The 6103-nt window shown below is 32.6% G+C and overlaps 1 long non-coding RNA gene across 1 annotated transcript; it reads right to left on the reverse strand.

Moving 5' to 3' along the window:
* Positions 1 to 937: 937 nt before the first annotated feature.
* LOC108452806 (uncharacterized) lies at positions 938 to 4093 on the reverse strand. Its single transcript, XR_001866447.2, has 4 exons — positions 3883 to 4093; positions 3512 to 3558; positions 2064 to 2147; positions 938 to 1262 (listed from the first exon to the last, which is right to left on the reverse strand). It is a non-coding gene; the product is annotated as an uncharacterized LOC108452806 (long non-coding RNA).
* Between the last annotated feature and the right edge of the window lie 2010 nt (positions 4094 to 6103).

Raw genomic sequence — 6103 nt, forward strand, 5'->3', positions numbered from 1 at the left:
ATGGGCTCAATAGTAATTAGATTTCCATGTACAAATATTTTCCACATCATGTGTTTATATAACATATACAAATCATATCCTTGTTGTAAGACCCAATTTGTGCTCGGGCCTACACCAAAACTAAAACCAAAAATAAAATAAAACAACAAAAATAAATCCAATGTCCCTTTTACAAACATTGAGATCCAATACCCATTATAAGCCCTAAAACCCGAGGCCTAATACACCCAAAATTCTCAACAGCACTAGGAGTGTAACACCCTGTACCTGAGTCCGTTACCGGAGTTGAACACAAGGTGCACACAGACTTAACTTAATTATTTTCACAGTCCATTTAAAAATTTCCAGACAAGCTGGTTACTGCATCACTGTCGCCACAAAAATCATATCTTGAGTTTCAAAACTCGAAAATTAGTTTCGGAATTTTTCCATGAAACTAGACTCATATATCCATCTACAGATTTTTTTATAGAATTTTTGGTCTATCCAATTAGTACAGTTTATTAGTTAAAGTCTCCCCTACTCCAGGGTTCCACTACACTGACCTTCATGCATTATGACTTGGATATCTCCCTGTACAGGGCTTCAATACTGATGTAGTTTGTTTCTATAGAAACTAGACTCAAAGAGGAATCTATAAATATATGGAATGACTCCTAATTATCTCTGGTTAATGTATAATGAATTTCCAAAGTCGGAACAGGGAATCCAGAACCCGTTCTGGCCCTGCTTCACGAAAACCTAAATATCTCTTAACATACAACTCATATGACCGTTTCGTTTCTTCCATATGAAAGAAGATTCATCAAGGTTCATTTAAATAATTTATTCACTATTTAATTCCATTTCTACTATTTTTAGTGATTTTTCACATCCACATCGCTGCTGCTGTCAGCATCTGCCTTTAAGGTAGACTTTACCTATTTCATAGTTTCCATGATTCAATTAGCCCTTTTTGCATACATAGCACAAAGTATAATCATGATTAACCATTCCAATGGCTAATCGTTTCCAAAAATTTCCATACCTCTTAGTGATCAACATACAAAACGATTATAGTACTATGCTAAAAACGTATATAAGCCATTTTCGCATGGCTATCCAAATTTACACAAAATCCATGGGTACATGACCAACAACAAAAAGGGTAGTCCTATACATGCCATATCCAGAGTTCAACTAAAAGAGTACCAAAAGGGGCTTTGATAGTGTGGATGACTTCGACTTTGATGATCCCGAATCCGATGGCTAACGAACAAAATCTAGAAAACAAAGAGCCAAAGCAACGGGGTAAGCATTTTAATGCTTAGTAAGTCTCAAGTAATGAAATCAGCTTTGACTAAAGTATTACATTCACATAGCTAAATGAATCACTTTATTGATACACATTCTCATAATCATACTTACTTCACACTTCATCAACATATACACACACAAGGTATCAACCTATCTAAGAGCCGAAAGTTCGTTAGTCGATTGAACGAATACTATTTAAAACGAATCAACTTTTCCGATGCACATGCAAACATACCTTATCGTTTGGGTTTTTCGAGCGTATTAATTAAAATTATTATAGCACAAATCGCTTACCTTCAAACCCAAGTTTCTTGAGTTTAGCGGATATAACCACACGCCTAATTGCCTTGGTCTTAACCCGGACATAGCAACTCGCATAAATGCCTTCGGGTCTTAGCCCGGATATAACAACTCGCACAAATGCCTTCGGGTCTTAGCCCGGATATAACAACTCGCACAAATGCCTTTGGGTCTTAGCCCGGATATAACAACTCGGACAAATGCCTTCGGGACTTAGCCCGGATATCATTCAAATGCTCATGCACACATATATCAATATTGATGACACATCCATATTTCATTTCCGTTACTAAGGCTCAAACACAAATCATTTATCAAACCTTTCCAATTTCGGCTCAATAGCCACACACAAAGAGCATGATTTCAATTGGCTTTATAACATAGGCTCTATGCACATTCAGCTATCCGCCATAATATGACAAATCATTTCAATATAAATCAAGTAGGGTCATTACTAAAAGACTTACCTCGGATGTTGTCGAACGATTTCGACGGCTATTCGCTCACTTTTTCCTTCCCCTTATCCAACTTTGGTCCTCTAAGCTCTTGAGCTTAATTCAAACAAATAGAGCTTATTTAATAATTTATCAATTTAACAATCCGATTAAATACATTTATATTATACAAATAGGCGCGAATAGCTTTATTGACTAGTTATTCAAGCATTATACATGTGCTCTACTCATGCACCACCGAATAATAGGACTAGCTTAATACCTTGCATTTTTGAATTCATAGACATCATTTCGTTCCTCACAACACACATTTTGTCCCTAACCATCATAAGAGCCCAAGGCATCACTTACAATGCCGAATTCCAATTAAGTCTACCATCATAGCATTATCATATTTATGCACTTGGTAAGTTGCGTTTGAACACATTCGGCACTAGGTGTCCAAACCAATGTTCCTCGAACATTAAACTCAATTTATAACCCATTCAAAATTCCTTAGCAACAAGCATTTAACAACAATGTACGTAACCAATTCCTTAAGCACACATTCGGCAACATATATATATATATGTCAATGACTAAAACACTTAGGCCGATTCTTTCCATTTTGTATCTATGCACCTATTTGATCATTAGTTTAGTTCAAACTCCCTTACACCAAGATTCATCCAATTTAACATGAAACACAAACCTAAATCCTCAATAGCTACCATGGCCGAAAGTTCTAGTCATCCCAAAATCAAAATTCTTAGCATGGCTACCTAGAGGATTTGATGATTAGTTCAAATCTCAAACCATTTAACATACTTATCAAAATATATAACATTACCACCATTTTTCTTTAACCTCTACCATGGCCGAATGTTCATATCACCATCCATTTCAAAGATTTCGGCATGGTTAAGTAAGGGACTTAGAATCTAGCTTAAAACCATGCTAAGATTTTAAAGGACTAGCTTGAGTTTCTTACCTTAATGAAGGCCTACCATGGCGAATGGCTCCTCCTCTTCCTCTCTTAGAATCGGCCAAGAAGAAAACATGAGAAAGACTCCTTTGTTTCTTTTCTCTTTTCCTTATTTTATTTACTTATGTTATAAAATATAAGCTACTAACTAATAATTAATACATATTATGTGCATATAAGCCCATCATGGCGGCCACTACTTATGATATATGGGAAATTTGACATGCAAACCCCTCATTTTTGCATGCATGATCAACTAGTCATCACACATTTCCCCATCATACTTTCAAAGTTTACTACTAGGTCCTTTCTAGTGAAATTCACATTTATAACTCTAAATCAAAACAACAAAAATGTCACACATGAGTTAACACATATTATAGGCATCAAAATAAATTTTAAATTATTTTTATGCCTCGGTTTTGTGGTCCCGAAACCACATTCCGACTAGGGTCATTTTAAGGCTGTCACAAGGAGTTTCTGGAACATGCCAGACCTGCATGGCCTTCTCCACTGTACAGTAGTCCCGTGCTCCCATAGAACCTGCGAGAACAAAAAGAATAATAGAAATGCCAGCTAAAAATATGATTTTCATTTTTTTCCTTTTTATTTATTTTGCAAATTTGGCTATAAAAGCCATGGATGTACTGTAAATTGAAGATTACGCACAATATACGCTTACATTCGCACACTAAATAGCAGAAAAAGTGTTTCAAAAGCAAACTGGTAAAGGTGATCTTTCAGTTTCCTATTTGCTTTAATTTTTTTTTTCCTTTTTTTGCTTTCGTTGAATCATTTCAATTTCCTTTTCAATCTTTTATTATTATATTTGAAAATAAAAAGGAAAGCAAAAGGAAGGGGTCTCACTTTGCAATTTCGCCATGGATACTTCTTTGCTTCGTTGAAATCGAAGTCAGAGGAGAGATCTTGAAGCTGTAAATTGATTTCATGGCTCCAATAATTATATTGTCAGTGGCAGCATGCTAAATGAAGCCCTAAGGGAATGGGCTGATAGCATACTTAAGTTTAAAAGGAAAGTTTGCTGCGTTTTAGAAGAAAAACAATTGAAAAAGGACAGTATAACAGTAGTTTTCAAAAATGGCACTGTTTAATAAAGTGAAGGTCCGTGCATTAGCCTGATTTAAGGAGTCAGATCTGCGCCCTTTTTGTTTGAATGGGTAAATTCGCACTAGATCCCTCCTTTCGCGTGACGTCTCCAATTGAGTCTTATTTGTCATCTTTGTCTTTTTAATATTGGCCCTATGATTTGTGCGTTTTTTTATTTTGGTCCACGATTCAGCGAAGTATTCTGAGTTCGGTATATTTCCGATTTTAGTCCTCGCACATTTGTGCACATGGCATATTGATCCGATTTTTCAATTATTTTATTTGTAAATGGTTCTTCTTGTGCTAAATTTGTTGTAATTAAGTCTTATTTTTATTTTACTGCACTTGCAATTTTTTTTTATACTTACTCATTGGCTGTGATGTTTTATGTTGTTTTGATAGCTGAGTTTTGTAATTTTTTTATTTATTCTGTTATTTTAACAATTGGCGTACTATTTGAAGTAAAATTCATTATGGTTTATGTATGTTATTAATTCTATGTTTTTCCACATATCTTAATGTTTTTCCACATGCATTATAGAAGTCATATTGTTTTTATTCATGTAGTTTTTAATAGATTTGAATGTAATTATGTTCTTAAGATTTATTACATATAATTTTTGATAAAATCTAGTCAATCTTATAATTCATTTTTATTCAATATTATTTTGGACATACAATTATCTTTAAAATTTCTTCATATGTACATTACCCATGTTAAATTATTTTTACCATAGTATATGTTATTATTTTCATATAACTTTATGTAAATATTTTTTAATGTATATATTATCCTTTAAAGTCATTTATATGTATAATATATTTTGTCTAGACCATATTTTTTATCATACGATTTATATTTTGTATACATTATTGTATTATCCTTATGTATGTACTATCTATATGTTCCATCACTCTAACTCAATTTGTTACATGTAAAATTATATATTATTTGTTTCCAAATGCCCTTTATAAATTATAACCTTAATAATATATATATCACTAAATTTACGTGTAGATATAGTTTTACATTTTGTATATAACCTTGTTTTTTAGAAACTTTTGTTACCCATATAGCTTATATATTTACTTTGTTTCTTTCTTACATTTTTACAAACAATTATATCTAATTTTACTTGTATATACATGTTTCATAAATTTATTATATTATTTTATATCATGCATTGACATTCCTTCATATTTAATACATTATTTAAGTTATCATGTTAATTATCAATTTTGAATGAATTTGTGTTTTAAGTTTTTCATATATAATTTGATTTGAACTTTGTATTTTTATCATAATTATTTTCAATAAACATGTTTTTAAGCAAATTTCTAAATTTCTATTATTCAAAAATTCTGAAATAAGGCAATATCTAATATTTGGGAATTTTGGAAAATCGTGCTCAATCGTACTAGGTATGACTTTTCCGAAGAACCAAATATTTTGATAACCTTTTATAATTTTAATGTATGGTTTTTTTTCAAAAGTCGAAAATCGATCACATCTTAAAGGTATAGGGGATCGTATCCAATCATACTGGGTATGAAACCACATATCTTTGAAACGAGAGATTTTTAACCGCTAATTTGAGCTATTCAAACATTTTTAAAAAGAATCATATTTCAGAAAATCTTTTCTTTAAAAAACTTTTGATATAAGGACAACATCGAATCAATTTGGTACCAATTTCTGGGCGTAATGAAGGTGCTAACCCTTCTCATGCGTAACCGACTTCTGAACCCACTTTTTGATTTTTCATGAATAAAGCATTTTAGTAGGTGGCCCAATCACACCTAAATCAAGAGATTGGTGGCGACTCCACACTCGATTTTTAAAAGTCAATCCCCATTGCTTTCAAAATAAAAAAAAATATTTCGACAGCTTGGCGACTCCACTGGGGACTGAATAAAGAAAGTCAGGCCATAAAATTGATTATTTGCTGTCCTTTTGTCAAAGAATTGAAAATTTGTTGTG

The sequence above is a fragment of the Gossypium arboreum genome, chromosome 12 (genome assembly GCF_025698485.1).
Source record: "Gossypium arboreum isolate Shixiya-1 chromosome 12, ASM2569848v2, whole genome shotgun sequence".
Lineage (NCBI taxonomy): Eukaryota > Viridiplantae > Streptophyta > Magnoliopsida > Malvales > Malvaceae > Gossypium > Gossypium arboreum.